This window comes from Hippopotamus amphibius, chromosome 17 (assembly GCF_030028045.1).
Source record: "Hippopotamus amphibius kiboko isolate mHipAmp2 chromosome 17, mHipAmp2.hap2, whole genome shotgun sequence".
Lineage (NCBI taxonomy): Eukaryota > Metazoa > Chordata > Mammalia > Artiodactyla > Hippopotamidae > Hippopotamus > Hippopotamus amphibius.
The window spans coordinates 33,932,515-33,960,144 of record NC_080202.1 but is presented as its reverse complement, the minus strand read 5'-3'; the positions used below and the strand labels follow the sequence as shown (position 1 = coordinate 33,960,144).

The 27,630-nt window shown below is 39.2% G+C and overlaps 1 protein-coding gene and 1 pseudogene across 1 annotated transcript in view; both read right to left on the bottom strand.

Annotated features, from left to right (window-relative positions):
- Positions 1 to 27,630, bottom strand: part of CA10 (carbonic anhydrase 10) — a 702,035-nt gene that overhangs the window by 304,849 nt on the left and 369,556 nt on the right. The window lies entirely within an intron of this gene.
- Positions 24,875 to 26,570, bottom strand: LOC130840949 (nuclear receptor corepressor 1-like; annotated as a pseudogene).

Sequence of the window (27,630 nt, the reverse complement as noted above, 5' to 3'; positions counted from 1 at the left end):
AAAAATATTATAGAAAGAAAGTGTATGCCTATCTCTGAGATCTGGAAAAGTGAGACAAAGAATTCTCTCAGAAAACAAAGTAAAAATCCAAATAGGTGGTCTTTACAAAGAAAGCAGAGAGTGATATGGTAGGTAGAATAATGACCCTTCCAAAGATGACCATATCTAATCCCTAAAAATGGTGAATATGTTACCTTTCATGGCAAATAAACTTTGCAGATATGATTAACTTAAGGATTTTGAGATGGGAACACTATCTTGGATTATTCAGGTGGGTTCAATGTAATCACAAGGGCCTTATAAGTGAAAGAGGAAGGAAGGAGTATCAAAGCCAGAGAGAGATTTAAAGATGTTATACTGCTAACTTTGAGGATAAAGGATGGGGGCAGGGTGGGGGCATAAGCCAAGAAATGCAGATGGCCTCTAGAAGCTGGAGAAGGCAAATGAATGGCTTCTCCCCTAGATCCTCCAGAATAAATGCCACTCTGCTGACACCTTGATCTTTGCCCAGTGAAGCCCATTTCAGGCTTCAGACTTCCAGAACAAAGTAAGACATTTGTTTTGTTGTAGTTTGTTACAACAGCAATAGGGAATTGATACACATGGAGAACAGATTCAGCAGACGCAATAGCTATATAGGAGGAATAAAAGAAACACATGTGTTTAGTGGGTAGGACGTAACCAAATATATAATAGAAGAAATGTCTCTGAGCTGAAAAGGGACTTGAGTTTCAGAGAAAAAGGCCAACTGAGTCCTTTATGGCAAAATTGTAAAAAATTGGGATCCTCAAGTATAAAGAAAAATCGTATAAGCTTCCAGAGGGGAAAAAATATATAAGGTTGGTATGAAGAAACTGTTATCATTCACATCACTGAGTCCATTATTTATTTGTGTTAAGTGTTTAACTTTCAACATGCAAGGGCCTTATATCATATTCTTATTTTATATATATGCATGGGGAAGCAGAGCCACACTGAAGTTAAGCAGTCATACAGACAGCAAGTAGTAGAAATGGAATTAAAACTTAGGTTGCCTATTTCTGAAATCCATGACCTTAAGTTTTAGCATCAAACTTCTCATCTACAATCCAGAAAGCAGAGAAACAATGGACCAATGCCTATAAAGAGCTAAGGAAATATATTTTGAAATTTGAGTCTTATCATTAAAGTATGAAGCAAGGGGGAAATGACATTGTTAGATATACAAGAACTCAGAGGTTTTACCATCCACATAGACTTTGTTGAAAATAAAACTTCAAAAAAGATAAAATTTCTGGTTGTACTTCAGCAAAACAAAGCTGAGAAACAGAAATACATAGCATACCAATAAAATAAGCAACAATAGCAGTAAAACTGAGTTAATATTAAGTAATTGTTGAAAAATATGGCAGTGAAATTTAAGGGAATTGTTAAGTAGGTATTCATAAAACAGAAGAGGCACAGAGTAAAAAATTAATGATCTGGAACCAAAATTCAAGATAATTTAAACAGTAAATAGGAAGTAGTAAGGAAAAAAAAACAAAAGATGTAAAATATCTGGCTTGCATCTCTTACTTTATTTTAGTAAGGTGACTGTAGGTACTGCTTCATTTTTATGGAGAAAGGACAATAATTTCTATTTGTGAAGAGTTTAAGAATAACCACTAGAAGAACAAAAATATAAGGTGGAATATTTAACCTACTAAAATGTAAAATGAAGAAAAAATAAGCAAGAAAATATGACAAAGTACGAAAAACATGAAATAACAAATATAGCAGACATTATAACCATTGAATATCAGTTAAAATTTTTTACTTAAAGGACTCAGTTGGAGTGGGGCAAACAAAGAAACAAAACAATATTGTCATATATGTTTAAAGAGAAAATAAAACCACTTAAAGTTAAAGGAATGGGGCAGAGTACGAGGACGTGCGCTCATTCCCTCTTGCAAGACCACTGCAATTACAACTAACTGCTGAACAATCATTGACAGAAAGACACCAGAACTCCCCAAAAAAGACACCCCACATCCAGAGACAAAGGAGAAATTGCAATGAGATGGTAGGAGGGGCACAATCGTGTTAAAATCAAATCCCATAACCACTGGGTGGATGACTTACAAACTGGAGAACAGTTATACCATAGAAGTCCACCCACTAAAGTGAGGGTTGTGAGCCCCATGTCAGGCTTCCCAACCTGAGGGTCCAGCAACAGGAGGAGGAATCCCCAGAGAATCAGACTTTGAAAGCCAGTGGGATTTGACTGCAGGACCTCCACAGGACTGGGGGAAACAGAGACTCCACTCTTGGAGGGCACACAAAAAATAGTGTGCTCACAAGGACCCAGGGGGAAGGAGCAGTGACTCCAAAGGAGACTGAACCAGACCTACCTGCTGGTGTTGGAGGGTTGCCTGCAGAAGTGGAGGGCAGCTGTGGCTCACTGAGGGGACAGGAACACTGGTGGCAGAGGTTCTGGGAAAAGCTTATTGGTGTGAGCCCTCCCAGAGTCTGCCAGTAGCCCCACCAAAGAGCCTGTAAGCTCCAATGCTGCGTAGTCTCAGGCCAAACAACCAACAGGGTGGGAACACAGCCCCACCCACTGGCAGACAAGCAGATAAAATTTTTACTGAGCTCCACCCACCTGGCCCAACCCACCATCAGTCCCTCCTATCAGGAATCACACCACAAGCCTCCTAGATAGCTTCCTCCACAGGAAAGCAGACAGCAGGATCAGCAGTATTTCATTCTGTGGAACTGAAAACCACAGCCACAAAAAGATAGAGAAAATGAAAACACAGAGGACTTTGTACCAGATGAAGGCACAAGATAAAACCCCAGAGAAACAACTAAATGGAGTGGAGATAGCCAACTTTCCAGAAAAAGAATTCAGAATAATGATGGTAAAGATGATCCAGACTTTGAAAAAAGACTGGATGCAAAGATCAAAAAGATGCAAGAAAAGTTTAACAAAGACCTAGAAGAATTAAAGAACAAACAAACAGAGATATGCAACGCAATAATTTAAATGAAAAATATACTAGAAGGAACCAACAGCAGATTAACTGAGGCAGAAGGGTGAATAAGTGACCTGGAAGACAGAATGGTGAAAATCACTGATGCAGAAAAGAATAAAGAAAAAAGAATGAAAAGAACTGAAGACAGCATAAGAGACTTCTGGCACAACGTTAAATGCACCAACAATCACTTCATAGGGATCCCAGAAGGAGAAGAGAGAGAGAAAGGATCTGAGAAAATATTGGAAGAGATTATAGTTGAAAACTTCCCTAACATGGGAAAGGAAATAGCCAACCAAGTCCAGGAAGTACAGAAGACTCCCAGGCAGGATTAACCTAAGGAGAAATACGCCAAGACACATAGTAGTTAAACTGACAAAAATTAAAGACAGAGAAAAGTTATTAAAAGCAACAAGGGAAAAATGATAACAAATAACATACAAGGGAACTCCCATAAGGTTAACAGCTGATTTCTCAGCAGAAACCCTGCAAGCCAGAAGGGAGTGGCATGATATATTTACAGTGATGAAAGGGAAGAAGCTACAACCAAGTATACCCTACCCGCCAAGGATTGCATTCAGATTCGACGGAGAAAGGGATGACATTGCTGTGATGGTTATTTCCAAATCTAGCTAGGCAAGAAACTTCCAGATGCTATTGACTGGACTCCCAATGGAATCCTAATCTCTTCTAGACATTTCCTGCATCCTTGAATCACTGAATGGTTATAGTGTTGTCATCTTTATTATGTAAAACACAAATTTACTGTCATCCACATGTACCAGACATTCTAAAGGAATGTAAAAGAGAGCTTTGTGGCTATTGTCTAGTAAGTGCTTATACTTTTAGCAATCATAAGATCTTTGGAGAGATCAGAGAATCAGATCACAGAATTACAGAGTATAATAATAACAGTAATGAAAATATTAGAAGTAATAGTGATAGCAATTTGATATAATTATGGGAATAATTATATCAAAGTAAAATAATAACAATAAAGTAGTTATTTTACAAAGTAAAAATAATAACTACCCTTTAATGAGTGTGTATTACATTCCATACATTTTGCTAAGTGCTCTATTAGTGTTATTTATTTAATCCTCACAGTCATCCCATGAGGTACAGGTGACAAAATTATAGAGGTTTAGAAATTTCCCCAAGGTCACAAAGCTATTAAGCAGCAGAGTTGATATTTAAACCAAGGTCTCTCTGAGTGTATAGTCTATTCTCTTCCACACTTCCACACCAGCAGAAAAAGTCACAGAGAACACCAAGTTCATGACATGTATTTTTTGTAATAAGTGAAAACTCAAGAGCTAAAATATTGGAAACTCAGGTCCCCAATTACAAATATTTACTTTGGCTGCCCTTGCCTAGAACCAATGGCAAGTGAGAATGAAAAGTACCCTTACAAATGAGTCTAGTTAAAGTCAAGCAGCAAAAACTATTCTTTACAAATTTGTTTCCTTTATGGTTGAGAGAGGTATGGGCTTTATGGGTCTTTGATATACAGAAAGAAACTCAACCCATAGTTTCTGATCCTCATCCAGAAAAAAAAAGAGAGAGAGGAATAAGACAGACACTACTGATTGTTTGTCCTTCAGTGTTTCTGGCTCATGGGGTGGTGTACATACTCTTCTCTTTCTCAGTCAATTTGGAATAAAGTCCCTCATATCTGATGTCTCCCCTAGATAGCTCATATACATCCTGTACCACACCATGTATATGCTGTATATGTCACATCTGGCTAGATTGTGCATTAAAGAACAACAGAATTATTATTTATACCATACTAAAAATCTAAGACAAAATGAGCTCTAACCTATAGGTATAATATAAAGGTATCATTTCCTAGTCATGCTTATGTGAAACAGTTTGTGTTTTGCCAATTCTGAGTTTTATCTATTATCTATCTATCTATCTATCATCTATCTATCTATCTATCTATCTATCTATCTATCTATCTATCTATCTCTATCTCTCTTAACTCTAGTCCTCTCTCTCTCTCTAACTTGCTCTTGCTCTCTTTCTCTCTCTTTCTTTATTTTTTTAAAATGACAAATGGATAGTATCAAGTGAAGGGTGGACCTTTTGGCTAGTCAATTCACCCTTTGTCTGATGCCAAATAAAAGCCAGGTAAAAATAGACCTTTGATGTACAGCTCTCACACTTTTCATAAACTTGATTTTAAACGTTTGTCTTTCCACAACCTGGGCTACTCCTATCTTAAGACAGATGCCTTTACTCATGTTCTTATTATCAGCCTTATCTCAAACTTAAGATTTCATACCACTTTCTAGGCTACTATTTCACTTCCTCTCCTTGATAAAACGTGATGTTCTGTCCAATAAGTGCTACCTCGGGCCACCTAAAGAAGGAGACAGACTTTGATCAAGGAGGCAAGAATATACAATGGAAAAAAGACAGCCTCTTCAATAAGTGGTGCTGGGAAAATTGGACAGCAACATGTAAAAGAATGAAATTAGAACACTTCCTAACACCATACACAAAAATAAACTCCAAATGGATTAAAGACCTAAATGCAAGGCCAGACGCTATAAAACTCCTTGAGGAAACCATAGGCAGAACACTCTATGACATACATCAAAGCAAGATCCTTTTTGACCTGCCTCCTAGAATAATGGAAATAAAATCAAGAATAAACAAATAGGACCTAATGAAACTTAAAAGATTTTGCACAGCGAAAGAAACCATAAACAAGACTAAAAGGCAACCCTCAGAATGGGAGAAAATACTTGCCAATGAAGCAATGGACAAAGGATTAATCTCCAAAATATACAAGCAGCTTATGCAGCTTAATACCAAACAAGCAAATAACTCAGTCCACAAATGGGTGGAAGACCTAAACAGACACTTCTCTAAAGAAGACATGCAGATGGCCAACACACACATGAAAAGATGCTCAACATCACTAATCATTAGAGAAATGCCAAGTCAAAGCCACAATGAGGTATCACCTCACACTGATCAGAATGGCCATCATCAAAACATCTAGAAACAATAAATGTTGGAGACGGTGTGGAGAAAAGGGAACTCTCCTGCACTGTTGGTGGGAATGTAAGTTGGTATGGCCACTATGGAAAACAGTTTGGAGATTCCTTTAAAAACTAAAAATGGAACTACCATATGACCCAGTAATCCCACTACTGGGCATATACCCAGAGAAAACCATAATCCAAAAAGAAACATGTACTGTAATGTTCATTGCAACTCTATTTACAATAGCCAGGACATGGAAGCAACCTAAATGCCCATCAACAAATGAATGGATAAAGAAGATGTGACATATATGTACAATGGAATATTACTCAGCCATAAAAAGGAATGAAGTGGAGCTATATGTAATGAGGTGGAAAGACCTAGAGTCTGTCATACAGAGTGAAGTAAGCCAGAAAGAGAAAAACAAATATTGTATGCTAACTCATATATACGGAATCTAAAAAAAAAAAAAAAAAAAAAAAAAGGTACTGATGAACCCAGTGACAGGACAAGAATAAGAATGCAGATGCAGAGAATGGACTGGAGGACATGGAGTTGGGGGGGTGGTGGGGGCGAAGGGGAAGCTGGGATGAAGTGAGAGAGTAACATAGACAGTAGCATAGACATATATATATATACACTACAAATTGTAAAATAGATAGCTAGCGGGAATTTGCTATATAACAAAGGGAGATCAACTCGATGATGAGTGATGCCTTGGAGGGCCGGGACGGGGAGGGTAGGGGGGGAGTCGCGGAAGGGAGGGGATGTGGGGATATGTGTATAAATACAGCTGATTCATTTTGGTGTACCTCATAAGCTGGTACGAGAGTGTAAAGCAATTATATTCCAATAGAGAGCTTAAAAAGAAAAGAGAGACAGAAAATGAGAAGGAGGAGAGGGAATGATACTGATGATGATAACAATAGGGGCTAATATTTGTTGTGTACATTTCTGTACCAGACATTGTACTGAGCACTTCACATATAATATGGTTACGGATCCTCACAACTTTATGAGGGAAGTACTGCTATCACCCCCATCACAGACATCAGCAAAAGAAGCTTAGAAAGGTTAAGTAACTTACTCAATGCCATACAGCTAAAAAGTAGCAGAACTGGGGTCCCATATGAATCTGGAGTCCATGTGTTTAACTACTTTTGTAGTTAAACTACCTCTATGAATACCCTTTCTGCTTTAGTCTGACCCCCAAAACTCCTATAGGACCCAGGCAGGCAGGAACTATCTAGCAGCTCTGCATGTACAATGAGGCCCCAGCATAGAGCCAGCTTCTATTTAATGTTGCTTGAGAATGATGATGATGAGAAGGTAAAGATCTATTAAAAGGATAAGCTCTACATTACAGGTGTCTGCAGACAGATTTATGAATATGAGCACCAAGAATTTGGTAAGGTCTCACAGGCTGTCTGATATCCCAGATATAATACCCATGTATACTGCTTGTGAGTCCAGTGGAGAAAGGCTAAGAAGAAAAAGAATTATTAGTATCACATTAATTTTTAAAATCTTATGTTCCTTGCATTTGGGGAGTTTTTAAAGTATCATGACAAAACAATAGCTAAATGACAACTTAGTATTTTGGACTATTGGGAAAGGAGTTCGCATCATGGAACTTATTCCTAACATCCAAAATTCAAAAACATGCTACATGTTCAACATAAGAGAACATTAAGTACATTATGAATGTCTTAACAATTATAGTGATATCATCTTTGATGACAGGAGCAGCCCACATCAATCCTTAGGAATAGATTCACTCTCTCATCTCATATTCACAATAATCTGGGTAAATTTAAAGCTGAGTTAGGCAGTCAGTATAAGACGACATTATTGAGAGTTTATAATTAAATGAAGAAATGATAAAAGTAAGATGTAAAATTTTATCGTTTGCAAGAGAAAAACTACTTATTGAAAAAAATTGAAGAGAAATATGGTATAATATTAAATGTGGTTGATTCTCAAAGGTGGGACTGTGTGTACTTTTTTCTTATTTCTTTTATTTCTTCATTGTCTCCTATAAGCCCTTGCTACTTTTCTATGGAAAAACACAAAATTTTATTTATAATAAACAAGCAATGTGGACTTTCTTTTCTGGAAATGAGAAACTAGGCAATATTTGTTCTCAAAAGGTCTTTTGGGGTCTCCAGGAAATCGAGGTTAGGTTTTGTTCTTCATCAGGTAAAAAGGCATTTCCTATTGTTCTTTCTTGAAGGCCCTACTTTATAGTTCACCAAAAGAAGAACATACTTACAGACGTCTCAGAAATGAAAAGCTGTCTCTGGTGAATCATAAAGTGAGGAACTAAGTCACGTTGGGGGTCCATGGCGATTTATTCTTTCCTCAGTAAAATCATTTGCATCTTCTTTCACTTGCTCCTCACAAGAGCCTTAAGAGACTAGGGCACCAGGCATTATTAATGCCCATGTTACAGAACATCAGGGATAATGAGAATAGTTACCTGCCAAGACCACACAATGAGCTAGTAAATACATGAAAATGGAATCTGATCTCAACTCAATTCAGAGTTCTCTTCAATGACAACAGCTATCTCTGCAGAGTTCTGATTACTCCTGGCAAAGAAGAAAAGCTTAACAGAATATCAGCTATTTAAGATATTGATGGATGAAGGTTCTGTGTAATGCCTACTCTAAATTCGGCATATTACAACTCTCGGCAAAATCAAAGGAATACAAGTTGTATCACACTCTTTTATTCAGCCATTCATGGAAAACTCATTTACTGCATTCCAAGTACTATGAAAGTCCTGGGGATTTAGTGATGGTGGCCTTAAGGCAGCCTACAGTAGGAAAGAAGACAATTAAATCTAAAAGTATAATGCAGCGGGAATAGTAATGTGAAAGAGACATAATGAGGTGACATAGGCTTTCAGAAGAGGGATATGCTGCTCCTTACTCATCCGCTTGTTCATTCAACAAATAATCATCAAGTGCCTTCTTGTTGCCATGCTTTGTGTTGGGTTCTGGGGATACATAGTAAAGAACACTTGATCTTTACCTTCAAGGATTATCATCTAATGCAAAAGACAGAATGAATCAAACAGACTTACATTAAAACAGACATGTGATAAATGTGGCAAAGCATAGTTAATTAGTGTTGTAAAAAGCATATGATCTATATTTTTGTTTCAAAGGGTAGTTTCTTTGCAACCCTCTCCTAGAAACTGAGAATTTTTCTATTTCCTCAAAGGCTTGGACATTTAGAGGATAGGTTTCAAGTGCTGATTGGAAGTAGCCTACCTGATAATGCTTTATTATCTCCCTCCCCACCACTGCATATAGTAGATGCTTATCCTCTTGTCCTCAGTTTATGGATGGAGTGTAAAGTTGGACGGCTCTTCTCTTTCCAACAAGCCACAAACACAATCCTAAAGAGAAAATTGCAATTATATCCATATTATTCATAGTAAAGCACTACCTTCTAACTTGAAGCATCCTCCACTGAGGGTAACAGATGACATCAGGATACATATGCTAGGAGAAATGAAAACCTGATTATACTCTTTCTAATTTTTTCCCCACCTACATGGAGCATGCTTTAGCCACCTCATAGAGTATGGTGATGTGTCAAAACTTAATTAGCCAACAGTTTTACTCCATCTACATTATGTTAGAAACTACATTTTCAAGAGCAAGAGAAAAGAGCTCATACTATTATTGCAGGAAGGGATTTATTAGAACACAAAAGAGAGAGAATAATGCAATAAACAATTTTATATTACCAAGGCCTTAATTCTTTCTTGGATACATAGAAGCAGGAGAAAATTTTTTGGTTCCTTGGATGCAGTAGGGTTGGCATATTGTCTATACAAATATGGGAAATCAATGACCTGGCATATACATGTGTACTTATAGGGAAAACTGGAGTTACCGTATTTGAAAGAAATATAGTTCTAATGCATCTGAAATGCATTATAGGGTGAGAAACCATCCTGGTCTGCCTGGGACTGGCAATGCTAAAACTGGGAAAGTCCCAGACAAACTGAGACTTCAGTGCTAAAACTGGGAAAGTCCCAGACAAACTGAGATGTTTTCTTCATCTTAAATACATGCAAACTATGGTTATAAAAAAACTTCTAGTATTTCAAATTTAGAGGTTCAGGTTTGGCCAAGTCAGTACTGTTACCTCCGCTCTCCTTTTGGCCAATGTGGAAGAAGAGGTTAAGTATTTATAGGACCATCAGAGATCATTCTTATTCCTAAATTGGCTTGTTAGTCCAAATCCCCTACTCCTCTCTCACCATCTTTGTTTTTCTCTGGCCCTGCTCCTTGCATCTTAGCTACCAGTTCTCACTGCTTCTGGGCAGAGTACAGTCAGTTGTTCACTGCTTCAGAGAAGACTCTCTCAGGCTCATCTATCCTCTGTTCATGAAGCAGGCCCAGAGCTCCTTTTACATTTTCTAGTGATTTTTAACCAGGGAACAGAAAAAGAAAATGAGATACACTTTCTTCTTTTACTGAAGTATAGTTGATTTACAATATTATATTAGTTTCAGGTGTAAAGCACAGTGATTCAATATTTTTATAGACTATAAACTTTTGAAGTCATAAAAGAAAGGCCGCCAAAATCTCACAATAAAAATGTACTTTTGGAGTAATGAAGGGGGTGGCCAAGAGGGTGGAGGAGTAGGAGGACGTGGAATTCATCTCTCCCCATAAACACATGAAGAATACATCTACAAATGGAATAATTCTCACAGAGCACCTGCTAAACACTAGCAGAGGGCCTCAGACACCTAAAAGGACAAGAAAGATCCCCATGTAAATGGGTAGGATGAAAGAAAGAAGAAGGTAAAAGGAAGAAGAGAGGAAGTGGATGGGACCTGTGCCCCTGGGGGGGAGCTGAAGGAGAGGAGAGGTTCCTGCACCTGGGGACACCTCCTCACAAGCAGTGAGATCAGCTGGGAGAGAAGGGGAGCTTTGGGGGCTCAGAGGAGAGTGCAGCAACTGGTCTATGGCAGGCAGAACAGAGTGACACCTACACAGATGGTCCATGCCACAGCCCTGCATGCCCCAGCCTGAGACAGGTGTCTACCAGTGCTGATGGGAACTGGGGGCTAGAACATAGGGTTTGGAGAGCAGACCTGGGAGGGGACTTCTGTTGGCTGTGAGGAGACAGGAGTGAGGAGTCCTGCAAAAAGGAATTCTCATGGAGGAAGCACAGGCAGCCACAGAAACAATGGGCCATTGCTGAGTGATGCACAAAGGGTGGAGCCACCATTGCAGCCTCTCTCCTCACGTGCAGGCCCCTGACTCCATGGGCACCAGGGAGGGCTCCCACTGGAGTGGCTCATGTGCTCCTGGTCATAATCTCCTCCATTCCCTCACCATCTGGGTGGCCCACTCACCCTGAACACCACCTTGGCTCCCTCTTGTGTGATGGGCTGGTGCATACCAATAGCCACCCTGGCACCCTCCTGCCTGAGCAATCTGTGTTCCCTGATTGCTGGCTTCACCTCTTCCCACCTGACAGGCTCCCTTGGGACCAGACACCCATGGTTGACCTGCATGCAGAGATGGGGGTGAAAAAATAGCTGAGGCCCAAGGGCCATTGACTAAGGAAGAAGAGTTGAAACCTCTCCTCATGGCTGCATGAACCACAGAGTTACACCTCCGCTGATTGCTTCCTAAATTCAGTACCTGCAGAACATCTGAAAGGACAACAAGTGCTCCTGCAGCTGAGATGTATCTGGCTTTAGCAACTATGGGCTTTGTGGGCATGTACGCTTGGGGGTTGGGTCAAGCCAGAGTCTGAGCTGCCTCCATAATTCTCACAGCAGGTACAGGTGCAGACTACTGCAGTCCTGGGACCTGACTTCAGTGGATCTGAGCTGGTGACCTGGTGAAAACAATGCCTGAGAGTCACCAGGGCCAATTGCTGGCACACCTACAGTTAAGGTGGGACCAAGGAGAGTAACAACAGCAGCGTACTTTGTGAGCCTGCACAACAGACAAAAGGGGACATGACACAGCACACTCACACGTGAACAGCTCCAGAGGAGGAATACTCAGTGGCTTCTCTCCCTGTGGGAGTGCTCCAATCTCACCTACCTCACATGGCAGATCAGAAACCAGCTAGGAAACAGATCTGGGGGCCTCTACTCCAACAGCTAAGGACCAGATCCCACCCTTGCCAGAGCAGTGACACCACAAAGCAAAGGGGAGGCCCTGCTCAATATCTAGTGCAGGCTTGGGTCACATAAGATGAATCACACCTCCTATAAAGGAGATAATGGTCAGCATATACTGAGGAAAGAGGTGGCAGATATCTATACTGAAGACAGCCCTCACATCAAGAAATACTAAATCCATGCAGGTTACATGGGGACATTCTCACATAAAAATTGATCTCCAAGAGAGTCTAAGTGTCTGGCATCCAGAGGAAGAATCTCCAGAGCATTTAGCCTTGAAGGCCAGTGGGGTTGAGTTCAGAAGCTCCACAGGATTGGGGGAAACAGAGACTCGACCTTGGAGGATGCACACAAGGTCTCACATGCACTGGGACCCAGCACAAAGCAGTAGCTCCATAGGAACCTGGGCTCGACATAGCTAGGGGTCTTGGAGTTTCTCTTGGGGAGGCAGGGGTTGGCTGTAGCTCACTGTGGGTGCAAAGGGATTGGCGGCATAGGCTCCAGGGAATATTAATCAGTGTAAGCTCTCCTGGAGGTCCCCATTTTGACACCAAGACCTGACCTCACCCAACAGCCTGCAGGCTCCAGTGCTGGAATGCTTCAGGTCAAATAGCAAGATAGGAACACAGACCCACCCATCAGCAGACAAGCTGCCTTAAGTTGCAATAACCTCACAGCCACATCAAAACACATCCCTTGACATGGTCCTGCCCACAAGAGGGATAAGACCAACTCCACCCACCAAAGGGCAGGCATCAATCTCTCCCACCAGGAAGACTGCACAAGCCCCTGGACCAACCTCACCTCAGGGGGCAGACAGCAGAAGCAAGAGGAAATTTGATCCTGCAGCCTGCAGAAAGGAGACCACAAACACAGTGGGTCAGACAAAGTGAGATGACAGAGGAATATATTGTAGATGAAGGAGCAAGATGAAAACCTAGAAGAACAACTAAATGAAGAGGAGATAGGCAATCTTCCTGAAAAAGAATTCAGAGTAATGATAGTAATGATGATTCAAAATCTCAGAAAAAGAATGAAGCCTTAGATTGAGAAGATATAAGAAATGCTTAATAAAGACCTAGAAGTCTAAACAAGCAGAGGTGACCAATACAATAACGGAAATGAAAAATACACTAGAAGAAATCAATAGCAGAAAAACTGAAGCAGAAGAATGAATAAGTGAGCTGGAAGATAGAATGATGGAAATCACTTCCATGGAACAGAATAAAGGAAAATGAAAAGAAATGTGGACAGTGTCAGAGACCTCTGGAACAACATTAAATACATCAATATTTACATTATAGGTGTCCCAGAAGAAGGAGTGAAAAAGAAAGAGCCCAAGAAATTATTTGAAGAGGTTAGAGTTGAAAACTTCCCTAACGTGGGAAAGGAGATATTCACCTAAGTCCAGGAAGTGTAGAGTCCCATATAGGATGAACCCAAGAAGGAATATGATGAGACACACATTAATCAAGTTATAAAAATTAAATACAAAGAAAAAATGTTAAAAGCAATAGGGAAAAAGTAACAAATAACATATACGGGAATTGCCATAAGGTTGTCAGCTGATTTTTCAGCAGAAACTCTGAAGGCCAGAAGGGAGTGGCATGATATATTTCATGTGATGAAAGGGAAAAACCTACAACCAAAAATACTCTACCCAGCAAGGCTCTCATTCATCATATTCAATGGAGAAATCAAAAGCTTTACAGACAAGGAAAAGCTAAGAGAATTCAGCACCATCTAACCATCTTTGAATCAAATGCTAAAGGAACTTCTGTAGGTGGGGAAAAAAGAGGCCACAACAGCAAATAATAAAATCACAAATTGGAAAAACACTGGTAAAAGCAAACATACAGTAAAAGCAGGAAATCATCCATATACAAATATGATATTAAACCCAGGGACCAGGAGAAGAGGAGAGTAGCAATGCAGGAAATGGGAATTGCATTTGAAATTAAGAGACCAGCAAGTTAAAACAAACTTACATTACACACACACACACACACACACACACACACAAAGAGAGAGAAAGAGAGAGAGAGACTGCTATATCAAAACATCATGGAAAATGCAAACCAAAAAATTACAATAGATACATACATAAAAATGAAAAATCAACCTAAGCACATTAAAGGTGGTCATCAAACCAAAATAGAAGAGAACAAAAAAGGAAAGGAGGGAAAAAGACCTACAAAAATAAACACAAAACAATTAAGAAAACGGCAATGAGGACATACATACCAATAATTAGCTTAAATGTAAATGGATTAAATGCTCCAACCAAAAGACATAGACCAGCTGAATGGATACAAAAACCAAGACCAATATATATGCTGTCTACAAGAGACCTACTCCAGACCTAGGGACATATACAGACTAAAAGTGAGGGGATGGGAAAAGACATTGCATGCAATAGAAATCAAAAGAAAGCTAGAGTAGCAATACACATATCAGACAAAACAGACTTTAAAAATAAGAGACAAGAGAAGGACACTACATAATGATCAAGGGAACAATCCAAGAAGAAGATATAGCAATTGTAAATATATATGCACCCAACATAGGAGCACCTCAATATATAAGGCAAATGGTAAAAGCCATAAAATGTAAATCAACAGTAACACAATAATACTGGGGGACTTTAATACCCTTCTTACACCAATGGACAGATCATCTAGACAGAAAATTAATACAGAAACACAAACCTCAAATGGCATATTAGACCAGATAAGCCAAACTGATATTTATATGACATTCCACCCAAAAGCAGCAGAATAAACTTTCTTCTCAAGTGCAAATGGAACATTCTCCAGGACAGATCACATCTTGGGCCACAAATCAAGCTTTGGTATATTTAAGAAAATTGAAATCATATTGAGCATTTTTTCTGACCACAATGTTGAGACTAGGAATTAATTAAAGTAAAAAAACAAATTGTAAAAAAATACAAACACATGTAGTCTAAACAATATGTTGCTAAACAGCCAATGGATTACCAAAGAAATTAAAGAGGAAATCAAAAAATACCTAGAGACAAATGACAATGAAAACATGATGATCCAAAACCTATGGGCATAGCAAAAGCAGTTCTAAGAGGGAAGTTTATAGCAATACAACCTTATCTCAGGAAACAAGAAAAATCATAGATAATCAGTCTAACTTTATACCTAAAGCAGCTAGAGAAAGAAGAACAAAAATATCCTAAACTTAGTAGAAAGAATGACATCATAAACATCAGAACAGAAATAAATGAAATAGAGAAGAAGAAAACAATAGCAAAGATCAAGGAAACTAAAAGCTGGTTCTTTAAGAAGGTAAACAAAATTGATAAATCTTTAACCAGACTCAACAAGGAAAAAGAGAGAGGACTCAAATCAATAAAATTAGAAATGAAAAAGAAGTTACAACTGACACAAAAGAAATACAAAGGATCAATAGAGACTACTACAAGCAACTATGTGGCAATAAAATGGACCTAGAAGAAAGTGACGAACTCTTAGAAAGGTACAACCTTCGAAAACTGAACGAGAAAGAAATAGAAAATATGAGCAGATCAATTATAAGTACTGAAATTGAAACTGTGATCAAAAAACTTCCAACAAACAAAAGTCCAAGACCAGATGGCTTCACAGTCGAATTCTATTAAATATTTAGAGAAGAGTTAATATCTACTCTTGAAACTATTCCAAAAAATTGCAGAGGAAGGAACACTCCCAAGCTCATTCTATGAAGCCACCATTACCCTAATACCAAAATCAGTCAAAGATATCACAAAACAGGCCAATATCACTCATGAACATAGATGCAAAAATCCTCAACAAAATACAAGCAAAACAAATTCAATAACAATTTAAAAGGATCATACACTGTGATCAAGTGGGAATTATCCCAGGGATGCAAGGATTCTTTAATACATTCAAATCAATCCATGTGATACACCATATTAACAAATTGAAGAATAAAAATCACATGATCATCTCAGTAGATGCAGAAAGAGCTTTTGACAAAATTCAACAGCCATTTATGATAAACAAACAAACAAATAAACAAACCTCTCTGGAAAGTGGGCATAGAGGCAACCTACCTTAGCATAATAAAGGCCATATATGACAAACCCACAGCAAACATCATTCTCAATGGTGAAAAACTGAAAGCATTTCCTCTAAGACCAGGAACAAAACAAGGATATCCACTATCACCACTTTTATTCAACATAGTTTTGGAAGTTCTATCCACAGCAATCAGAGAAAAAAAAAAAAATAAAAGGAATCCAAATTGGAAAAGAAGGAAAACTGTCACTGTTTGCAGATGACATGATATTATACATAGTAAATCTTAAAGATGCTACCAGAAAATCACTAGTGTTCATCAGTGAATTTGGTAAAGTTGCAGGATACAAGATTAACACAGAGAAAATCTCATGCATTCATGTACACTAAAAATGAAAGATCAGAAAGAAAAATTAAGGAAACCATCTCATTTACCACTGCATGAAAAATAATAAAATACATAGGAATAAAGCTATCTAAGGAGACAAAAACCTGTCCTCAGAAAGCTATAAGATGCTGATGAAAGAAATCAAAAATGACACAAATGATGGAGAGATATACCATGCTCTTGTATTGGAAGAATCAATATTCTCAAAATGACTATACTGCCCAAAGCAAACTACAGATTCAATGTAATCCCTATCAAATTACCAAAGGCATTTTTAACAGAATTAGAACAAAACATTTTACCACTTGTATGGAAACATGAAATATCCTGAATAGCCAAAGCAATTTGAGAAAGAAAAACAGATCTGGAGAAATCAGGCTCCCTGACTTAAAACTATATTCTAAAGCTACAGTAACCAGAACAGTTTGATACTGGCACAAAAAAACAGAAATATAGATCAATGGAACAGGATACAAAACCCAGAGATAAACCCACAGACCAATGATCACCTAATGTATGACAAAGGAGGCAAGGATATACAATGGAGAAAAGACAGTCTCTTCAATAAGTGGTGCTGGGAAAACTGGACAGCTACATGTAAAAGAATGAAATTAGAACATTCCCTAACACCATACACAAAAATAAACTCAAAATGGATTGAAGACCTAAATGTAAGGCCAGATAATATAAAAGTCTTAGAGGAAAACATAGGAAAAACACTCTTTGCCATAAATCACAGCAAGATCTTTTTTGACCCACCTCCTAGAGTAATGGAAATAAAAACAAAAATAAATAAACGGGACCTAATTAAACTTAAAAGCTTTTGCACAGCAAAGGAAACCATAAATAAAGCAAAAAGACAACCCTCAGAAAGGGAGAAAATATTTGCAAATGAAGCAACCAACAAGGGATTTATTTCCAAAATATGCAAACAGTTTATGTAGCTCAATGTAAAAAAACAAAAACAAAAACAAACAAACAAAAATAACCAATCAAAAAATGGGGGGGAAGATCTAAATACAGATTTCTCCAAAGAAGACATATAGATGGCCAAAAAGCACATGAAAAGGTATTCAACATCACTAATTATAGAGAAATGAAAATCAAAACTACAATGAGGTATCACCTCACACTGGTCAGAATGGCCATCATCAAAAAATGTACAAACAGTAAGTGCTGTTGAGGGCGTGGAGAAAAGGTAATTCTCCTACATTTGGTTGGTGGGAATGTAAATTGGTATAGCCACTATGGAAAACAGTATGGAAGTTCCCTAAAAAACTAAGAATAAGAATAGAGCTACCATATGATCCAGCAATCTCACTCCTGGGCATATATCCCAGAAAATCATAATTCAAAAAGATACATGCACCCCAATGATCATGGCAGCACTACTTACAATAGACTGGGCATGAAAGCAACCTAAATGTTCATCAACAGAAGAATGGATGAAGGAACTATAGTACATATGTAGCATGGAATATTGCTCAGCCATAAAAAGGAAGAAATGAAGTAAAGCACTTGCAGCAACGTGGATGAGCTGAGAGATTGTCATGCTAAGTGAAGTCATACAGAGAAAGATAAATATCATATGATATTGCTTACATGTGGAATCTAATAAATGGTGTAAATGAACTTATTTACAAAACAGAAATAGGGTCACAGAGGTAGAAAACAAACTTATGGTTATCAGGGAAAAGGTGGAGGGTAAATTGGGAGATTGGGATTGACATATACACACTATTATATATAAAATAGATTACTAATAAGGACCTACTGCATAGACAGGGAAATCTACTCAATATTCTGTAATAATTTATATGGAGAAAGAATCTAAAAAAGAGTGAATATATGTGTATATATAACTAAATCACTTTGCTGTTCACTGAAACTAACACAACATTAGAAATCAACTATACTCCAATAAAAAATTTAAAAACTAAAATAAAATAGTAACGAGAGTAAAAAAAAAAGGACTTTTAGAGTTATATAGTATATACATGAAGTAAGTTCTATCTCAGTTTCCTTATTTACTAATTGCTTGCCTGACAGATTTAATCCCTTCTCAAACCACTCTGCAACCCCTCTTTGCCTGTATTACTGGCAGGCTTAATGACAAGACCTCTATTTTAGGCTCCTTCCACTTCTCAGTGAATGCAATATAAACCACATGGATTTGGAGTTTTCTGCCTGTTAAGAGTTGGTTTTAGATCCTGGTTCTTCCAATTTCTAGTTGAATATGCTTGGATGTATTACTTAATCCCTCAAAACTTCACATTACTCATAGAGATTTAAAAACATTTAAAAGTAATATTTACATGTTCCCACCCTTCTAAGAAGACTGCTTTGTTTGCTCCTATGTTCAGCATGATAGATAATTATGAGAAACACAAGAATCTCAACAATCAAAGATGCAAGTAAGTTCTCTATATTCTCTTCATTAAGGCAAGTAAGGATTGAAGATTTGCCCTAAGGTTGGAAATAAAAAGGTTATTCATCATTGCCCCAGAAATTGCACTTGACTCTCCCCTGTGGTACTGAGACAACTGCAGAATTGGAAAATGGAGCTTAGATAAGGAGTTAGAAATATTTTGGCAAATAGTTCACACCGGGTCTCAAGTGGGGATAATTCATCTCAACCTCTCAGGCTTTTTGTGAGGATTAATTAAGAATGGATCTAAAAGCATGGGGCATAGAGCGGGCTCTCAGTGATCCTTGGTTAAGTTGGGAAGACTTCATTCTCCCGTTTGGCAAAGGGGATCAAATGCTTACATAGCTAGAAAGTACCATTTCTATCACTCCTTGGCTTCTCTTCCTACTTGCCTAGAATCCATGGCCCATTACCACAATCAGTGCATTTCCCATAACTTAATTCCTTTGCTCCTCTCTCCTTTTATCACACTCAACTGGTACACTCTATAGTTGGTTGGAACTAGCTCTCTGTCTACCTTGTTCCTACCCCCAACTCGAATGAATCTGGGTAAAAACATACAACTATATTTTCATTTGTAACCTTAACTTTCAAGTGTGCCCTCAGCAGTCTGTGGAAACTCTACATATTGATTTGGTCAATTCACAATCGCATATTCAGAGACATTGTTTCATATCTCCTCCTCACCCTCCTCAAATTTCCCATTCCTATTTTCACTTAGTTTATGCCCTTGATTGACTGAAAACATAAAGCAATCAGATATAGAGCTACTTCATCTTCCCATAATCCTGCATTCTCCCCCAGCTCCATCCATACCCAGACCATTCTCAGCACTCCAGCTATGGGAGTGAGTTACCCCTTCACTTACCAATGGCCAGCACCTCTTTTTCACACTGGACCCCACCTTCTCTTGCTTAAAGGAGAACTTGAAACCTACAGGTAATTTACCTTTCCTTAGCATTACAAGTGAATTGGATTATTCCCATCAGCATACAGATATGTCCTAATTTCTCCTGCCTGAAAAACAAAGCTTATTTTGATCCCCATTCCTCTCTAGATACCCTATTCTCATATATATACTTTTTGTACACCCCCAACTGCTATGAGTACAGCTACTGGGAGTCCTCAGCTGCCAGAATTGCTTTTAGCTGGTAAGAGCCTCCTGTCCAATTTCATGCTCCTTTCTCAGGTAGCCCTCAGTCATTGATTGGCTATGTACTGGACTAAAGGTGAGAGTCCCCTTACTTTAGTGAAGGGCCATCCCATCTTCAGAGATCACCATGGGGTCACCTTCAGCCAGTTTGAGACTGCATCACAGGCCACCTTCTCCCGCTACTTAGTCTTTCTTCCTTCCTTTCCCACATAAGTGTTAAGCTTTTAATCTCTCTTGAATAAATTTCTTGCACACAAATGTCCATCTCAGAGTCTTTTCTTGGGGAACCTGACCTGAAACACCTCCATTAAAAGGTAAGCTCCACCAGTGCTGGGACCTTACCTGTCTGGTTTTCAGCTATATGTACACAGCCTAGAACAGTGCCTGGAACACAGCATGTGTTCAATGAATAGCTGCTGAACAGGAATAAAGTGGCAGAACTGGTATCAGATCCAGTTCTGCAAGATTTTAAAGCCAGTGTTCTCTGCCTCACAGACACCACCATGAAGGCATTTCCAACTAATAACCTTGAAATCCAGTTTAATTTGAAACACTGCCCTTGCTTCTGCATGAACCTGGTGCCAAAAGAGACTTGCAGGTAGCTAAGGCACAGGGATTAATTGAAAGAACTCATCTTCACAAATGGCAAACCTGGAAGAGCTCATGCGTGGCAGTGTAATTACTTAGATGGCATCAATACATCAGAAGGCCTCTGGAGAATCCAGACCCAAGCTCAACCTGAGAGGTTTCTATTTCAACTTTGAATTTTTTAGGGCCTCTGTCACTTGAAGTCAAACAACATCATATGAACAAATTCTGAGTGTGTGAATAATTTCTCCTTTTCTTCTGCCCTGGTATGTAAACCAATATTAAAGACTAGAATATTTATCACGTTGACAGCTCCTGCTTGCTAGATTAGATTTTGTCAGGAAACTGAATTTTCCTCTGAGAGCGTTCAACTCCATATCTTCCTATTCTTCCACTTTAGACACTTCTGGTATTAGCTGGCTCTACACTGAAATAAAATGGGAGGCAGCCAATAGAAATAGTTGCGTGTATTGGACACCTTTATTCCAGACTATTTGAGAAATACAAATTCAGTTACTAAATAAAAAGCCAATTCGGTTAAAGAATGATGCTGTATCTTCCAAATGACTCCTGTTGCATCCACTGGATTAAAACTCACAGCATCACAGCTCATATTACAGTGATGTGTTTAGTACCCTACTATACCAAGTCACTAGGAAAGCTATGTGCTGTGACATCTGTCCAAATGTAGAGAGAATCATACTCTGATTATGCTAATCTGATACTGATGCAAAGACATTAGTGAATCAAGCTACTCTCACTGAATAAAATGCCCTTGGCTTTCATAATCAATTTCTTGACTTGACTTCATGTGCTTCTTTGAAAAAGCCAGAGATACAGCTTCCTTTATATTTCAGGGAAGACCATAACTCAAGTGAATGCATATGCAAACACACACAATACTTCAGAGTAGCCATGTTGTCTTTTCTACAGTCAGTATATATGTGTAGCCATTTCCTAGTAACAGGTGAGACAGAATGTAAAAGTTGTACTCAGATAGCTCTTTCCCAGCCTCTGTAGAAAACAAAGCAAAACAAGACAAAACTCACATTCCAGTTAAAGCAATACTGAAAAAACCTGGATACCATCTCTGTTTTGCAAAATTATAGTGCAGAGAGTTCAAGCTTCTCTGGAACTAGAGGTCAAGCCTTCAGAATTAGTTACTATTTATCTCCAGACTGAGCATAGAACTTCCTATCATGATTTCAGGAAATGAAAACCACACAAAGTAGGTGAAATTCAGAGGTAAACACTACCAGTTTGAAAACAGGGAAATATTGTGTCCTCTGCTCTTTCTATTGAGTTATTCTGAGACATGGGAAGACACTTCGGAAGCATGGAAAATATTAGAAATGAAAAGCAATGACTTTTATAAGAGCAAATGACAGTGTTGAGATGAGACTGAACCTGTCAGTTTCCAATCATCCATTCCAAGGACAAAGAGCCCATTTCAGGGAACCTTCTACAGATGTTTTTTTGATAGCTTTCTCTTTAATAGTCAACAGGAGTCTCAGATTTTTATAATTTGATTCTCCCAGAAGAAGCATCCTCTTCTCTTAGGAGACTATTCAGTCTATTCTTAGACTATTCTAAGATTTGCCGAGTTCACTCTTGTGCAATGTGCTCATCTCATTGATGTTAACTGCAGAAGGTAACAAGAGTGATAAGAAAGACCCTTCTCCTCAACAACTGGCAGGGCAACTCACAGTCCCCTCTTTTATTTTCACTGCACTGGGTCTTTGAAACTACTGCACCTTCTTCCATTCTATATGCAACTGGGGATATTTTCCACTTTAATTTTTGAAATTGTAGGCACGTAATAAAGTGTTGCATTGTTTTGCTTAATCCATCTGCTCCCACATATATCCGTTATGCTTTCTTTTCAAATCTTGATGACTGAAGCTATTTAAACCAGACCCACCAGTCAGAAGCAGGGTGACAAGAATTATCAGGAGAAAGAAAAGCTCACATCCTTTTGTGGGTTCAGGCTGGAGTGTGGGGAGAAGAGAGGCTTAGGGAGGGGGTAGTGTCAGAGGGGAGACTTAGAGACTTAATCTCCAAAGATTTAGTTTAATTTTGATTATAAACAAAATATCTTTCTACCAATGGCAATTAATAAAATTAGACAGCAGAAAAACAGACCGATTTTCTTCTTCTTAATTAGGTACCCTTGACAGTGCAGAGCTTTAGTAACTTATTTGTTTTGTTCTTCCTTTTATCTTGCCTCATTCCACAAAATATTCAATATGGCTTACAGAAATGAATGTATATAACATTGCATATAACAAAAGAATCAAAGCAAGTAAAAAATTGGAATAGAATAACAGGATTCAGAGAGGAATTCAGTGGGTTATAAAGTCCGACTAATTTTATTACAGGTGAAAACTTGGATCTGAAAATCTTGACACTCAAAGAGAAACAAACCACAAAGTCACACAGTTCTCACGGAGGTAAAAATCACATCAGTTGTACAGAGGAAGCAAGGTTTTTCCTAGCACTTAGTATTAAAGAAATTTCTTCCTTCAGGGGATACAAGTAGCAAGTTAAGAGTAGATATGTCTGCCAAACTGCTCATAAATTTGAGTTCTGTAAAGCAAAATGAATCTTAAAGCTGTTTGTGATTGGGGTGAGGGGACAAATTTTGGTCTGTAAGTTGTGGTCTTTCAATTCATCACTTTAACTTTGGATTGTTTTATGTGAAGTTTTCTCAAATAAAGATAACCTAGGTAGTGGAGAAAATGTATTGGAAGATACAGATAGGCAAGCAACACGGCCAATGGAATATTGGTGGGAGTGACAGTGGGCTAGTTTTGCACCTGAGGCTTACATGGCATTTATGTGCTTTACTTCTGTTCTGAAAACTTTTGATCTCAGCCAAAAGGACTGACTCGGTAGTTGCTGACCTTTCAGCCTGGGCCATAGAACATATCTGACCTTAACTTGAAGCTTGAATGAGGCCTGCTCCAGCAGACCTGAAGACTCATGAGCAACAAATACATGCTTATGTTTTATACAATTAAGATTTTGTAGTTGTTGTTTTTTTTTTTTTTTTTTTTTTTTACAAATCCTCAGAAACTTTAATAGAAATGTAAACTGAACTAAATTAGGTACTTTTTTAATTAGGAAAGAAACCAAGAAACTATTTACTTTTCCAGGAAGTTGTCATTAATTTGTTCAACTGACAAAAAGGATGTTATTTCTTCTCTTAAGTTTTTGGGTTGACATTTTTTTCTGCCAGTGCTACTTTTTTACATGTAAACATCAATATGACATGTGTAAACTCTGTAAGCACTCAAATAAATCAAGCTGAATGGAATAAAATAAAGAGGGAAAGGTAACCGATGGTACTGATGGAACCAACACATGTGGCAATGACCCAGACACACAGACGTTCTGCTGACGTTGGGACTTGGTGTCTGAGGCAGGCCTGCCACCTTCGAACTCTTCTTCTTGTAGCACCTGGACCACCTCAGGGGCTACACAAATAAATACATGTTGCCTGAATGAATACACTGTGTTCACGTTTCCTTAATGAAGCGATTCCTAGATAGTCGGATGACTAAGGGGCATGTTGCGCACCTGAGTCAGCAGAAGCCACAACCAGATGGAAGATGAGATACCTTCACTGTCCTCGGGGTTCTCCTCTTCACTGGAGGCTTCAATGTCCTCATCCTCCTGAGCAGACACAGTGGAAGCTACACTTTCACACTGAGACACATCTCGCTCTTCACAAGGCTTCTGTGAGGCTTTCTGTTTACGCTGCTGCTAGAGGTTATCAATAAGATTGTGTCACCTTTTACAGTTAAAAGAGAAGTTTTTACATTGGGCTTCACTTTTAGTTCCCACCATTTTGGCAATTGCTGCCCAGTTACAACCATGTTCTACCAGATCTTTTTCAGCAACTTCCATTTCTTCTTCTGTCCATCGAGAGGTTTCTACAGGTTCTATAGAAATGGGTTCCGGGGGTGGTGGCAGAGGTGGTGGGGGCTCCTCAGTGGCTGCGGCAGCTGCAGCATTAGCAGCTGCGGCCTCACTGGTGATGGACCTGGTGATCCAGCCCTTTTGGCGGACCTGACTGTTGGCAGTCTTTCGGCCCTGGGGTGTGGCCTGCTCTCTCTCCTCAGTTTCTTCTGTTGTACCTTCTGTCTTATCCTTTTCCTTAGTATTTTCTTTACAGTCCTCCTTTTCATCTTTTTCTTCTTCATCTTTCTTTTCCTCCTCTTTTTTTTCTGTTTTATTCTGCTTTATCTTCTTCTTTTTCTTCTACTTTTTCTTTTTGTGAAGGTCAGGCAATTGGCTGCTGGTTTCTTCCTCTACATTTTCCATAGTTCATTCTTACTAGGGCTTTATAATTCTCATTTTTCTTGGTTAAGTAGTAATACAAAACACAATCAGGAACACTCTTCCTTTCCAAGTAAGATGCAATAAGTCCAAAGTTTTTTGGATGGTGGATAAACTTGTCTTTAAAGATCTCCTTCTTATGGTCAGTCCAAACATTCATAACTGCCTATCTTTACAAACCTTCACAGGGTCCTCCATAAGCCCATTCATGTTAATGAACTTGACCCGTCTCTGTTCTGCATCAAACATCATAGGTGGGATCACAGAGAACTGTCGCAGTTGTTTCTTATTATTCTCCTGTTCAGAGAACACATCAATAATTTCAGAAATCTCATGCTCACTCCTAGCAATGGTGGCTGAAAGATCAGCTCCCCTCTGGCCAACTCGCTGAAACCACTCCTGCTGTTCTCTTTATTTTCGAATTTCTGGAAACTGTTTCTCATAGTACTCCCTTGTTTTGCTTTCTTTAGCTTTCCTCTGAGGATTATTTTCTGTTCTGTCCACTTTTTTCTCCCATGCCTCCATGAGCTGATCATAACGTTGGCAGATTTTTTGTTCCCTTTGTTTTCTTGCATGATTTCTTCTTTTAAAAAATAAAATGAGTGTTTTCCTCATCACCTGGTTTGTCTTGATGTTCTCATGGTACACCTTGGTATCTGATGGTTAGTTATAGAGTGGCAGTTCAACTTTTGGGCCAAGACCGTCAAATATTTTGAGCTTCTGCTTTTTTCCGATTCTCATCATAAAATAATTTGGACAATACTGCGGTGTTTCTGCTCCATGGGATTGAGGGGACACAGGCTTCTCAGGCTCTGGAGGTTTTAGCGGCTTCTTCTTTGAGCTGTTGTTGTTTCTTTTTCAGTTTAAGGATCTGCTGCTCCACTTTCATGATTTCCTGGTCTACACAGTCCATACTCTGTATCAACTCTTCCTTTTAAAGTTTTGAAGGTGAAGCATTTTGATCATTCCATATGGCTGCCCAGAGATCAGAGAGGAAGGAGCTTCATGTTTGACTCCAAATGCTGGATCCTTCTTAGCATTTGCAGAAGACCTTGACCCTTCTGGCAACGTATGCACTAAAGGTAAGACCGCAGCGCTGACCCGCTGGAAATGGGAATCAGAAACCTGCTCCAGACGTGGTCGCTTGGACTCCAGGGTATCGTGATGTACTGGGGAAGGGCCCTGGTGAAACTGCTCATATCCAGGTCTCCTTTTTTGAGGCCTGTCAGAACCTGGGTGAAACTCGGAAAGCAAGGAAGGCTGCCTTCAAAGCTGCTGCTGCTGCTGCAGGAGCTGTGATGCCTGGCTGACCTCTAGATGAGAAGGACAATAATCAGGGACTGCAAACTCCTGTGGGTGTCGGGTGCTGGGAAAGGTGTACGGAACCAAGTGAGGAGGATAATGGCTTTGCTCTGTGCTGAAGGCTCCTTGGTTGGGAGGATAAGCTGAACTTGACATTATCAGAAAAGAAGTCCTCACCAGGTTGTGAGATCAAGTGCAACAAATAATCATGCTTCAAGGAAAGCACCAGGAGCAGGCAGAGCATGACAGCTGGCACGACTCCGGGCCTGAGGGACAGGATGCAGCCCTGTGTATGGCCCTGCCTGGGCCCTGGTCTGCACAGTGAGCTGGGCGCTCACTCCAGCCACCACTGCTACTGCTTCACCACCTTGGCCGCCATCTTGACTCAGCCCCCATCTGGACTCAGCCCCTCTCCTCCCCCTGGCCGGCAGTGGTGGCTGAGGCAGCTCCCGCGCCATGTAGTTATTTTTTAAATAGTATTATTGTGGCAATAGCCTTCCAATACCCTGCCTTGACTACTTCACAAAGTTGTTCTGAAGATTAAGTGAGAGAAATGATTAGGAATACTATTTGCATGTTCAAATTTAACAGGTAAATTATAATAGCTCTGATGTTTACTCCAATATATGGCTTATAGGGTTTTCTGTAGATTTACCTGCTGCTTGGTAGAGAAAGAATTGATCCTGGGACAGTCAGAGACCCACAAAAGTATTGTGAAACAATTGGAGCAACAGAATAATAGAGGATGTGATCTTCTGATTCAGAAAGGCAGCTAATCTTTCAGACATCAAATTCTGACTGACTGAAAACAGGAACTTTGCCCAACTCATTCACCATTGCATGTCTAGTGCCTAGAACAAAGCACAGCACACAGTGGTGCTCAAAAAATACCTGTTGAGATTAGTTCAAGAAGGCGGAGTAAAAGGATGTGCACTCACTCTCTCTTGTGAGAGCACTGGAATCACAACTAACTGCTGAACAATCATCAACCAGAAGACACTTGAACTTGCCAAAAAAGACACCCCACATCCAAAGACAAAGGAGAAGCCACAATGAAACAGTAGGAGGGGTGTGATCACGATAAAATCAAATCACATAACCACTGGGTAGGGGACTCACAAACTGGAGAACAGTTATACTAAAGAAGTCCACCCACTGGAGTGAGGGTTGTGAGCCCCACGCCAGGCTTCCCAACTTGGGGGTCCAGCAATGGGAG